Consider the following 14,686-nt stretch of genomic DNA (forward strand, 5'->3'; position numbering starts at 1 on the left):
AATATGAGTTTGGCTGGCCTCAGCAAGGAAGGAATAATTTGTATTGACCAAAAAGGACATATAATCTTTCCCACTTATTTTGTAACTTACAATCAAATGACAAGAGTTAGCATTGTGATGTTTGGACAACTTTGTCTCTTCTGCAAAATTATGTCTGAAAATTTGTGGAGATCAACACATCTCTTAAGAGCTTAGCTGAAATACCACAATCCCATGTAAGACCTCATGAGACTTTGATACTCTCACCCAAGACATGGATTGCAGGTTTTCTTACCTCCTAGGTCATTGTGCAAAATTGTGCCATAGGGGCCTGAAAATGTTAACTAATTATTAAGCAAATTCAAAGCTCGGTGAGCATTAGTGTGTGAATGAGGAGGTACAAATGAATGTGTTAGTTCTGCTTCCCTTTTTACGTTAAAGTATTTTAAATCAAGCTTCTCCTGCTGACAGATACTCTTGGCAATTTTTGGTTTGCTAATGCCACCTTCAAGAGAACCACAATGAAGACCCTCTACCTGTAGAAATTCTTCATCAGATTAAGATTTGAAATCATATTGGAGGAATCTATTGCAGACAATTGCCCCATATATGAAGATTATGAATATGAAAGAAAAAGCGATTGCATGCCTTAAGGCATCCTCCTCGTCGCTAGAGCTCATGTGCCCTTAAAGATGCCCAAAGAGGGCTTAAAAATGGACTTCTCTTGTGAATTTGTAAGAACAAGAAATGTGTGTTTACTGAAAGGCCACCAAAGGAGGACAAAGTGCATGCTGTACAATAATGCTGATCCAAATACCTGTTCTACCATAAGTCAATAGTTCTTTCTAGTTAATGTTTTCCTTGCTGCATTTTGCAAGAAGAAAGGTACATAACAAAGGGCATAGAGTAGTCCACCTCCAAATATCTCTTAATGAAGTATATAACCATATCTCAGAGACATGACCTCACTTTTAAATGAGAAGTCAAAGGTCTTAGCTGTAATGATAGTGAAGTCTAGGAAACTTGTGTGGATCATTTCCTGCTTTACCTCCTAAAATTGAATAGTGTGTGGATCCTACATTTTGGTTCCCCCCCCCCACCAATCTTTTTGTCAGAACTGACTTTATGCAACATGAGGCTGAGAAATTTGGGTATCTTAGATGTGATCTTTCATAATCCCGAATCACTTGACTAGCACATTTTTTAAAGGAAATGAGGATTTAGTTCCAAGATACTAACAGATACCTACATTAATCCCAAAATAACTAAGCAAATTTAATTAACAAATTGATGATACAGAAAAAAATCCCCTATGTAATGATAAAACTGATGACCATCTTGACACCTTTATTTATGGATATGTTAAATGGAATTTGTCGCAACACAGTTTGGCAATGTATATCTACCACTAGAAATCGATTTGGCCACTAATTTTATTTTTATTTTTTTATTTTATTAAGGAAGAGAAGAATAAATATTTTTTTTCTTCAAAACTTTCCTTAGCTATGCTTTGTAATTTTATAGCATTCAATTTTGGGATGGACTACCAGTCAAATCTTAACTTGCTGTCACTTAATGAGAGATTTAGGTTAGCAAGTCTGGAAAGACAAGAAAAGGGTTTCTTTCCCACCAACTTTTTTTTATGATACAGGAAAAGGTGAGCGGGAATGAACTTCATAGCTTCATTGCAACCCTAGCAGTTCCATATCAAAACAATGAAGTGATTCCTGAGGAACCTACAAGTCTCTAGCAAGATGGCTTGGAGAGAAGATTTCTTTCCCATGCTCATTGTCCTATAGTCTCCTAGTGACGCTATATAAGGCATACTGGAGACAGATCTTAATCATTTCTGCCATTCATAGTTTCAAAGGGAAATCAGCCATTTTACTATTTCTCTTGATTTTTATATCCTGTCTATAAATATTGGGGGGGGGGGGGTTTCCTGTTGCTTTTTGAGTATGTTAATGCTTTGCTAATTGAACGCAATAAAATGTTTTAGGTTTATTTATTTCATTAATTATTTATACACAGGTGATTCAGACTTACAAAAATCCACAAAATAAAAACTCATAAAAATTCACCCTCCCCCCCATAACTATATATCCACACAATCAAATCAACCATTTGATCAGTGGCATTTCCATTCATGGTCCCCCGGCCTGTTGACATTAATGCAGCTTCCAGAAATGTAAAGAAATTGTTTTGTGAACACTTACTGCTAAAAAAAAAAAGGCCTTCCATCTTTCTAAGTTTTAAGTACCTTAGCCAACTGGCATCTCTGTAAAACCATGTTACTGTTTTTGGTTAAGCAACAGAAACTGGGCTGTGGGCAAATATCCATGCCTATGTTTGCTCAGCTGTTAGAGTAAAAATATCAGTCAATGTGAGTTTACAGCACAAAGTGCCCTGTACTCACCTGAACCAACACAAAGCCCAGAGGTCACTACTGGGACACAATTTTGACAGAGAATACAAATGAGAAATGGTATAACATTTGCATGGTCAAACGTCTCTCTTTCTTTGACACTGCCACGTTTTCACTTCCCAACCTTTCCAGAAGGATTTGAAGCCAACTTACCATTATCTCAACTGCCGCAAGATCTCAGGACCCTGAGAATAGACAAGAGATATTAAGAGAACACAAAGCACATCCCTGAATCACGTCCCCACCCCAGATCCTGCCTGCCACGTCTCAGGTTTTTATGTTTTGCATCTTGCTGCATCATTTCTTTTCCCCCAAAAGCAATTCTTATAAGGGGACAGAGATCTTCCCTAGAAGGGCAGCTACAAAACCACAAAGTCACTATTCTTCTATTGTGTTTAAAAGATCTAGAACAGACATGTCAAACACAAGGCCCGGGAGCCAGATCCGGCCCACTAAGTGGTTTCATGTGGCCCGCGAAGCCATCCTGGAAACAGTGAGGGAACAGCCCCCACTGCCTTGGCCCTGGCCCAGAGACCCTCCTTCTGCCAGAAACCCTCAGATCTGTACTACTCCTGCCTAGGCCCCCATAGGCACCCTTGATGCGAACGATGTAGAGCTGGCCACACCCACCCAGTAGGCCATACGTGCTCTAGCCACACCCACCCAGTAGGCCATGCCCACCCAGACCATACCCACCCGGGCCCCTGAGGGCAACCGCAATGCTGATGCGGCCCTCAATGAAATTGAGTTTGACACCCCTGATCTAGAACATACGTGAAGAGAGAAGCTGGTTTAAGCCCAAAAAACAGGAGATAACAAGAGCCTGATAAGGGTACATACAGTACATACAAAAGCTTTGCAGCCCTCATACTGTAGAGAGTAAGACTGTCTTCTGTACGATCCTAGAGACATTGAACCAAAAATAGACTCAACGCAATGTTGTGAAATCAACAAGTGAGAAGGTATTTCTGCAGTTGGGTGTAGAAGAGCCTTTTCTTTCATCCAGAGATCTAATCTATATCAGGGATAAATCTAAATTTTTATGTGGGAAAGCCTAGGGCATATTGGAAATTTTATTTTCTCAAAAATAAGGTCAATAATAGCAGAATTATGTCCTTGACTATTGTAAAAATAGTATAAGCAAAGAGGAAAATGGTAGTGAGATATACCTTTTTCACATGGAAAAAAATGAATGGGGAAACCTATTCCCATCTCTTGTAATACTATAATTTGTATCACATAACATAATAATACAGTATTATGCACTGAGTTGTTGAGCCATTATTTATAGAGGGCAAGCTTAGTGTAGAATAGGTTAAATAAATCCAGGGAAGATATAGCTTACTTCACATGCCACTTTCAGAGAATGAAGCAGCTACCTCAATAAAGGTGAGACACAATATGTCCATGGTGCATCTTTATTCTATTACCGAATTATGACACCCCAACCTATAATAACAAGGGCAGTCGTACATTTGATTATCAATATCTCAGCCACATAGTTGGGAAAGTATTATTTCATTCATTGATCCAATGCAATCAGTTTGGTCATTTTGAGAATATAATGCTGAACTAGATGAGCCATTGGTTTTAGCCAGCAGACCTCTTCTGCTGTTAACTACTTGTGCACAACACACCCATATTTTATTGCAATTTAACATATATTTCCTGTAAAATATTCATACAATAGCAATGTGTTCTGGGGTTAACAATTAGACCAAAATATTTTGTGTTATTTTTACGATTTGCTTTGCTCTCTTGCACAACTCATAATGTGACTCAGCAATCTTCTAGTCAGCAAAAGTTTGAACAACCAAAAGAAGCAGCCTCAGAATTACCTGATTTGCCTCTGCCTAATTGCTGGCACAGTTCTCTCCTTATGTCTTATCTCCATTCACGGGATACAGCTATCGCTTTGTGTCAGATGTAAAAGCACAGACCTGTTTTCTAATGGACTGGATGATTGTGCTAAAATAGAATGCTCAATACATAATATGCCTGCAGGGTTTTCTTTATCAGTCTTTCTCAGTTTAGTGCCTTCCAGACACTGAATTTGCAAGTCACAAAATTCCCAACAAGGGTAGCAGTTCTCATGTTGGTTAAGCAGCTAAGCAGTTTTCAGTCTGTGGATAACAGATTACTGTATTAGGGCTTAACCTTATCAGTTCTGATTGGTTCTTTAGAAGTACAGAGGACCCAGAATTGTTTTCACCTACACCAAGAAGTAAAGCACTAAGAGCAACTGCTCTTTCAACCTGTGTCTAGTAGTCCTTAGAGCTTTTTTCATCTGCAATTACTCAAAATGGCTAAAAAGAGAGAGAGAGAGAGAGAGAGAGAGAGAGAGAGAGAGAGAGAGATGTTCCTTGACTAGGATATATAAAAGTTTGATAGGAATCTTAAGAAGTAAAAAAACCTAGTAAGTTTATGGAAGATTTTAAAAAGAGTGAAGAAAAAAATAAATCAGTACATGGAAAAACTGAATTAATCAAGTTGTAAATTCTAGTCATCTTCAATGTACACATTAATTATCTTTCAATATTTTCCATAAATACAAATAGAAGTTTTCATTTTGTTGTAAGAATTGTGAGATGGGCAGCTTTATAAGAGAAGAGAGAGAAAGAGACAGACATTAAGAAAAGTATTTCTCAATCTTGGTCACTTTAAGATGTGTGGAATTCCCCGAATTCCCCAGCCATTGCTACTTGAGGAAATCTGGGAATTGAAATCCACACATCTTAAAATAGTCAAGATTGGGAAATCTGGTTAAGAGTGACCCATATCTAAAGACAGATAACCAGAGAGCAGAAAAACCATTTTCTTCATCCTAGCCTTCCTCATTGTGTTGTCATATAGCTTCTATTACCTTTGATTGCTAGCTACCCATGCTGGTGCTGACAGCAATCATACTGTAGTCAAAACCACTAAAGTGTCTAAAGTTGAAAAAATCTTTGAACTCATTTGGACCTCTGACTCTCCCCAGATCTGCTCTGAAGATGTACTTGATATTGACAGGAGGTATCTATGAAGAATAAATTAGAGGTGAAAGGGAGAGCAAGCCCACTTTGGTTTTATGGCAACTTTTAATCTTGATCATTGGCAAAGAAGGGAGAAAGTCATTCTCATCCATTCTCTTTGAAACCTCCATGGCCTATGTAGATTTACTTTCTAGTTTGGTTCCAACAAATAATGAAAGAGCAATTATTTTATATGGATATATACATACACACACACACACACACACACACACACACACACACACATATATATATATATATATATATATATATATATATATATATATATATGTGTGTGTGTGTGTGTGTGTGTGTGTGTGTGTGTGTGTGTGTTGAGAAGTCAAGGCAATCAAGAGGCTTGCCATCATGCTGTCAATAAAAGTGCACACCCTGGATGTTCCATCACATGCTGGTCAGAAGTGAAAAGCTGGGAAAATGTATTGATTTCACCCTTGTGAAGCATTTCCATAACCTTTTGCTTTATGAAACTACCTCTTTCGGGGCATTGAACATAATGATTGCCATGTTCTTTCCATCCTTGCAAAATTGCTGACAAATGTTTGTTTCTCATTCAGCTGATCTGGAGAAGATAAGGCAAGGTTCAAAGAAGGACAAGTAAAGTTTCTCTATACACACACAAGAGGAGTTCCCCATCCCAATATATCCTTTATTTTACAGCTGCCAAACAGTTGCCCTTGATAGTGCGGCACTTCCTTGAGTTGCATTCTATTGAATAAAACTGTTAAAGGTAAAGGTAAAGGTTCCCCCGCACATGCGTGCTAGTCGTTTCCGACTCTAGGGGCCGGTGCTCATCTCCGTTTCAAAGCCAAAGAGCCAGCGCTTGTCCAAAGATGTCTCCATGGTCATGTGGCTGACATGACTAGACACCAAATGCCGCACAGAACGCTGTTACCTTCCCACCGTAGTGATCCCTATTTTTCTACTTGCATTTTTACGTGCTTTCGAATTGCTAGGTTTGCAGAAGCTGGGACGAGTAACAGGTGCTCACTCTGTTACACGGCACTTGGGATTCGACCCGCCAAGATGCCGACCTTCTGATCGACAAGCTCAGCGTCCTAACCCACTGAGTCACCGTGTCCCTATAAAACTGTTACTGGAAGAGAATATTAATATTTTTTTTCCATCATGGCATAATTTTGTTCACCACCAAATTATAATGACATTTGTCTATACATGAAAGCCAGTTTGGTGTACTTATAAAGGCTCCAGAAAAAAACCCAAGGAGATTGTGAGTTCTAGTTTTAGGTTATCTGCTGGATAACCTTGGGTCAGTCACTCCCTCTCAGCCATAGGAAGAAAAAAACCAAGGGCAAACAACTTCTGAAAATCTTGCCAAGAAAACTGCAAGGACTGGTCCAAGGAATTGCCAGAAATCAACATTGACTCAAAGGTACAAAATAGATATCACACAGCTCCTAGACCAGACATGTCAAACTTGCAACATCACATGATGCCGCACAACATATCAGGACGGTTTTGCTATTGTTGGGAATGGGGTGAGCACAGCTTCTGTGCGACACATCCAGCCTGCAGGCCGTTAATTTGATACCCCTGTCCTAGACTATCCTTCCACCCATTAATCTAGAGTCTATAACATTGTAATATAGTAAATTGTTTGTGTTGTGCTCAGTTACTTAATAAAACCATACATCTTAACAGGAACTACATTTGCTTATGAGAGGATTGACCTCTGCAAGCAATTTTAAGACAAAATGGGATGTTAGGACTTTCTCATCTTTACTTTGTTGTCCTTTTATTACTGCTGCTGGTACTTCCTAAAAAAAGTCCACAGTCAGTTTTGATAGTGAGATGGGCAGCATATAAATTTAATAAATAAATCAATGGTTATTCTTCAGTGTTGAAGAACATCTGCTCTAATGCATGTTATGCTGGACAGGAGAGGAGAATTTGCTGGATAAAGCCCAAACAGAACTGGCTTTGATACATGCCAGGAGCATTTTTATTTTATTTTTATTTATTAAATTTTTATGCCACCTATCTCTCCTATAAGGTGACATTTGAAGCTGTATCTTGAGCCTTTTAACCATATCTTGACCTTGTAACTGCAGAATACTGCACAAAGCCATTTTAAAACTGAATGCAAGGCAGGTTTTATATTTCAATAACAGATTCCACGGATCTATAAACATGAATTCTCTCTCATTTTTTTATTCAAGAATTTATAGGACCATCCAACTCAAACAGCATGATTCTGACTGGCATACAAGAAACAACCAATATAAAAACAACGATCAGCAGTAAGCAATATTAACAGGAAAAAATCCATCATAAAGAGCCCCCAAGTTTAAATATCCAAGTTAGAGGGAAATATTTTCCTCAGAATGCATAACTTGCATTAATTTATCAACTGGCAAAAAAATCCACAACACATCAATAATGACCTAATCCAGATAATGCCGCACTTAATGTGTATTATTGTGCAGATATGGGAGTAAGATTGGAGAAGCTTGTCATAGTTAAAGTTAAAAATATTCATAAAAACTATTTTAAACAAATATATGCTGAAAAGAATGAATTTCAGTGACTATGCAAGAAACATAGTAACCTGAAGATGTGTTCTCAATTTGCATGGTACTAACCCCGCTTTCAGGAATTCTGGCAAGTTAGTCTTCCAGGCACTTTTCAGGTATGGTGAACTACAAGTCCCAGAATTCTCAGGTAGACCCAGCAAGGCAATTTCTTAAGCTAGACATGAACATTTTGGATATAACGGTTCAAAAATTCAGAAAATGCTTAACTCCATTGGAGTGTCATCCTGCCTTCATCCCTGAACAAAAGAAAAACTCCCCCTTCATCTAGGCCACTCTAAATCGTGGCACTTGGTAACAGCCCCAAACCTGGGCCTGAAGTAGAGGCCCACCCTTTGACTTCAGCTCTAATGCCACCATTGCCACTCTAAAAGGCCACATTGCATCATTATACAACAGGTGTAAGGCTTGGGGAACAGTGCAATTTCCCCCACAGCCCAGTGCTCCCCAGGATCTGTCACACACTGCTCACCTTCAGGCAGTGTTCTGCGTCTGTTGACAGATCCCTGCAGCCCACCCAATGCTGCTCCAGGTCACACAAAGCCTTTGTTCTTCAGGTAGCTTCAGAGAATGCTCTTCTTAGTCTTTGCAGTCTCCAAAAATTGCATAAGATCACACTCTGTTCTTGTGAGATATTGGGGGGGGGGTGTTTTGGATGCCGTGCAAGAGCACAGCCCATTTTTGCACAGCTTCTGTAATCTTTGAAAATCATGTGAGAATTGCTAAGGTGTATGAACTGTTGCTGAATTTGAATTGGGAAAGAGAATGTGTAAAGCAATGTATGATTCAGTGGGTAAGAAATAAGATATAAGGTAAATTTGTATATAAGGTAAAGCCTGAACAGTGGGAAAATACTGTATGTGGACGAAAGGTTTAAAATTTACATTAAATTACAATTTAAAAGAACATTTTTATAAGAGGATATATAATTGGTATTTAACACCAGATAAGTTATTGAGAACGTATAAAGGTATTTCAAATGAATGTTGGAAATGCAAACGTAAAGAAGGGATTTTTTTATCATTTATGGCAGACAAGAAATATTGGAATACAATTCATATTCTAATACAGAAGATTCTTAAAGTGAATGTAAAGATAAAACCAGAAATTTGGGGCGGGGGTGTTGTGTACTGGGTTCATTGCACAGGAATGAAGATGAGGCAAGTGAGTTCAGCAAAGATCATGGTTTATTGCATGCAGGATCTGAACTAGAGAACAGGGCTGCAGATGCAGCAATTTATACCCTGGCCCCTAGGCGGCAGCCAATAGGTTTGAAGCAACCTATTGCCGCCCTAGGGGCAACCAATAGCAGCGCTGGAGACGGTTGTCTGAGGAGCTGGGAGCCGTTAGCCAGTTTCCCTGCTCAAACAGCCCTCCAGCAACTGCCACGTGGTATTCCCTTAACAAAGCAAGCCCAATACATTACAGAGGGTGGGGGTTAATGGAAAAAGACTTGGGGGAAAAATTGGAACTTTGATGTTATATATGTTGACAGCAGCAAGATTACTTTATGCACAAAAATGGAAGGACATTTCAATCCCCACAATGGACAAATGGTTGAAAAAGCTGATGGAGTTAGCAGAGATGGCTAAATTAACTGCTTGGATAAAAGAAAAAAACTCGTGTTTTTGTTTCAATTTGGAAACCACTTCTGGACTTTGTGCTTGAGGTGGAAGAAAAATGAACCCTTGATTTTGAGTTTTACTGATTAGATAGATCTGTTGTTGTAGAAGTGGCTAGTTTATACTCTTATGTAAAAGTAAGAAGTTGAGGTTCGATGTTATTTCTTATTCTACTGCACCAAAGGGAGTTGGAAGTCAATGCCTTTTCTTTCTTTTTCCCTTCTCCTCTACATTTTCCTCTTCTCTTTTCCCGCCCCTATTTTTCCTATTATTTGCTTTTGTATTTTTGTATTTTGTATCATAAATTAACAAAAAGGATTGACATGGGGGAAAAAAGAAAATCACATGAGAGTAGGACATGTTTTCAAAAATAATTGTCATGGGTCAGTAAATCCTGGCATGTCCCGAAAACACCACAGCATGTCACCTCTGACATACATGTCATAGATTCGCCATCACTGAATGGATTATGCAGAGTCACATTGTACAAATTAACCACACCTTAGCTATAAAGGAAATCAGAATATCAATATTTTTACATCCCATTTCTGTGACATGATTCCAATAAATAGACATTGACTAAGAAAAAATAGTCTGCCCATGAATAACAACAAATGAGTTCACTTTAAGAAATTTGCCAGATTTGATTCAGAAATAAAAAAAGCGAGAGCATGTGAGAAGAATGGGGAAGTGAGTTTTTATTTCTTCAAATAGCAATGGTTCCCAAACTGAAGCCTTCTTAAGTTAATAAATAACTTCTCAATCTCATCTGCTGTAGGATACTGACAAACATAACCAAGGAAGTGTATGTGGGAGAAAAGAACAGAGAACTGAGTTGTTCATTATTATGATTTGATTAACCTTGTGCCCTTCAGAAGGGAGTCCTTATGCCATCGGATTACAGAGACCATCTGAATAGCAGAGGAAAATGCATGGCCTTCCATGATGGGAATAATTTAATAAAAAAATATGAATTTTTTTCATGACAGTAATGAGTTCAGGACCCTGTATCTATCAGACAGGCCATGCGGAGAGCATATGAATGCCTCAGAGTCTCTGTGTGCTGGAGAGGAATGGAAGTTTGGAGTGTAGCCAGCAGATAAGCTCCTTCAGCCCACTCACTAGCTATCTACATAATGAGGGAAATCCACCCTCCTCCCAAAAAACATATGCTCAGAGGATCTCAAAAGCTTTCTGGTCTTGTCTTATTTTTCAGACTCAAAGTAGAGCAAAGTTCAGCTTCCTGGTTCTCTTGCTCTTGGCAAGCAGTCTAAGCTTAAATATAACTGTAGGTGGAATCTTGCCCAGTTTGAACTCTCTCTCTCTCTCTCTCTCTCTCTCTCTCTCTCTCTCTCTCTCTCTCTCTCTCTCTCTCTGAAATACTTGCCTACTTTGTTATATATATTACTCCGCCCTTCACCAGTTGTTATAACAGGTTATCATCTCTTTAAACTAAACATAAATTTGATTAGTTCATCATTATACTTGCTATAGAGCAGGCCCAACTCAAAATTCATTTAGAGAATGGAAATGAAACTGTGCATGATGTGCCAATGGGCAAACATTTCTATGCTCCTGTATTGAAAATAATGATTCCCAATCTAACCTGCTAAGTTTGGGCAGGCAATGCTGCGGCAGCCACAGGGTGTGGAGGAGGGCAGGGGTGGAGGTTGAACTGATGATGTCACTCTAAATTGGGTTTTTTCCTTCTCTCACAAAAGACTGATTTGGAAGAGTTAGGGGTAAATGTATACAGGTAATCCTTGAGTTATGAGTGTAATGGAGCCTGCGAATTACATTTGTAATCTAAGGATTTGTAGGAGTGAATTACGTAACTTGAACGTGATCACTCCCTGCTTTCGCCCATGCTTTCGCTAATCAAATGTGTGGGTCGTTAAGCGCACGAGGTATCTCAGGGTGGGGGAGGTCATGAGGAGTCTAGTGCTTCTGACTACCCAAGGCCTTCCCCGACCCACAGAGATATCTCATGCTTCCCCCTCCCCGCATCTTGCCCTACTGGGTCACTTATTTTACGTAACTCTCAATGATCAAGGAAACTGTCTCCTCTCCAGCCTCTCTACCACGGTTTTGCTTTGAACAAAGGCTTGCCAAGGCCTGCAGGGATGAGAGATTGCATCCCTATAAGCTCCGGTCATCTTTGCAAAAAACTTTTGCCACCGAGAACAGAGCCTGAGAGGGGCGCACGTGTCTCTCCGGGCCTCTGTTTACTTACAGCAGCAAAGGCCTTTCCTCAAGGCCTTTTCCTCCATGAATGAAGGCCCAGAGGGAAGCGTGTGCCCCTCCTGGCCTCCATTCTCAACAGCAAAGGCTTTTTGCAAAGATAGTAAAAGGCTATGCAAATGAAGTGAAGGCCTTGGTGCTTCAGGCCTTCCCTCCATTTATAAAGTCTTTTGCTGCAGATCTCAAGCAGGCCTCCATTTGCAGAGAACAGAGGCCTAAAGTACCATGAGATCATGCAAGATCAGTAGCGCACAACATCTCACGCTACTGATCTCGCATGATCTTGCAGTACTTTAGGCCTCCATTCTCTGCGAATGCATCGAAGCAGGCTATTAAACCAAAGCCTTGCTACACCTTTGCAAGGTAAGTATCCACAGGCCCAGTGCCTGTGGAGACCCAGCCTGGGGGGGGAGGAGAATAGGCAGGGCAAATGTTGCAGTACCTCTGCAGTCATTCATAAGGGTGCTACAACATTCGTAACGTTGGGACTGTGTTATAAGTACTTGGGGGGGGTGTTATGTCATAACTTTGAATGGTCGCTAAGTGAACTGTTGTAACTCAAGGATTACCTGTAATTTTAACCCTTATCCACATGATAAATTTAGAATTTGGGTTATTCTCATTTTGAAAATACCATGAGGTAATTTGTTTCAAAAAAATGTTACAGACAATTAGAAATATTAATACTTTGGAACAAACTTATGTCACTCAAGTCTCCAGGTCATTATGTATGGAATTTAAATTACATAAAATTGCGACATTTTGCAGTTTGGCGAGTATGCATCAGCTACATCTACAACTTCTGAAATGTTGTTAAGGCTACTCATTAGTATTAGAATATATGCTTTGGATCATCCTAAATCAACAGTACTTTTAAGAAAAAAATATGCTTCTACTTTTGGCTCTTTGGGCTTTAAACATTCTGGTAAAATTAAAAGCGATTGAAATGAAATGGCACTCTATGTGTAATGAGAACAATTGCTTCAAGTTTCAAAGGTTACTTCTCTTATGGAAGTAAGACATACTTTCCTGAACAGTAATAATATGTATGAATGATTCACACCATGTAGCAATAAATGGAAGACTATGGGAATTGGTTTGATACTTTTGGGACATTGGAGAAGATTGCCATACATCTTCCACATAATCCTGATTAACACCAGCTCCCGCTATGAGATATGAGCTGGACTCCAATTTATTTAAATACTGTGGGAAAGGGAATTTCTGGTTAGCCAGATCATTAAAATAGGAAAAGCAGAAGGAGAAACTTCAGTAGAAATCAGGATTCATCAGATGGAGAAATAGCTAGTGCAACTACTAGTTCAAAGCACATAAGATTCACTTTTACAAGGTTTGATGATGAACTTCAGACAAACTTCTGAATATGTTTGGATGAATAGATTAGCCAAGCCATTACAGACTATTGATTCTTTTTTAATTTTTTGCACATACTCCGTAACTCCTCAACTGGCTTTTGGTGCACATATTAATTGTATTGACCAAGAGCACAAGAAAGACAAAAAATACCAGTTGGTTTGCATATTTCTGTATTCAGCCTAACAAAGCATAATTCTAATGAAACTTACTGTGACTATGCTGGCACAGACTCAGTCGTGGGACTCCACCAGTTTGCACCAGTTTGGCAGAACCGGTAGCTAATTTTTTTGTTGCCCAGGCCCAGAATGGACTTCCGGAAGTGACATCCACACAGAGAACTGGTTGTTCACATATTTGAATCCTACCACTGCATAGACCAAAGGCCTCTTTAGCATTTAGCATCCTGTTTTCTACACTACTGTCTCAAAATACCATTGGACAACCCAGGAGCAGTAATAAGTACAATATTCATTTTTCCTGCCATGCTCCTCAGCACCTAGTATTTAAGAGTCAGCTCTTCTACTCAATGAAGCATCTGAAATTGAATTGAAAGAGAATCACTTAACTTTTCGGAGATGGCTTTTTCAGACCATCTCAGAAATTTGACCTGGAAATCTGAAAAACTACAGTGCACATATGGCATGACCTATTTGTCTGCTTCAGTTCTATTCTATAATATCTGAAAATGGGCAGCAATAATATGTAAGTCTTGCAGAAATCTGGCTAAATCCTCAATTTCATCAGTCTATCCTATAAACAAAAGAAAGGTTTTTATTTAAACATCAAGCCACACAGTAACACATCTCTCTTTCAGTAAACGAAGTACTTCAAGATGATTAAGAAGCCAGCCTTATAATTTTGCATTCAACAAAACATCATCAGGGTTTATGACCTATTTTATGTCTTAGGTAGACTACACCCTCAAACACCTTGCAGTAAAAAGTATGAATTAAGAGAAGATTCATTATAGAAGAATCACCCAAACACCAGAAATGCCAGCAAAATAATTTGCAGCTGCCCATCTTTTTATGTGAGGCTAATTTAGTGGATTGTTTTACATAAACAGGTTCTAATCTTATAAGTGTTGTTGTTATTCTTTTTGGATTCCTCAAATTATAACTTGAGTCTATTTAGTAATGGACAATATCAGCAAGTCAGATCTGCTCTTGAATGATAGTATGAATATTATAGTCAAGTATTCAGAGCTCTGGAGTAAATAATACTGAACAATCCCAAAACCCGGTACAGCCTTTATAAATAACATGGCTAACAAGATTTAAGATTAATCAACTATATGGGTTGCTGAAATGATTGCCCAATCAAAGTATAATGTAGTGGGTCCGACGCAAGGAAGAGACGCCAGCCGGAGTACGTGTTCAGCTCTTTATTGTGGGGGGTGCGTACTGAGGAACAAGGGCTGCCTGGCCTCCTTATATACCCGGCCAGGGAGGCGGCCAG

The sequence above is a fragment of the Vipera ursinii genome (genome assembly GCF_947247035.1).
Source record: "Vipera ursinii genome assembly, chromosome: 1".
NCBI classification, from domain to species: Eukaryota; Metazoa; Chordata; class Lepidosauria; order Squamata; family Viperidae; genus Vipera; species Vipera ursinii.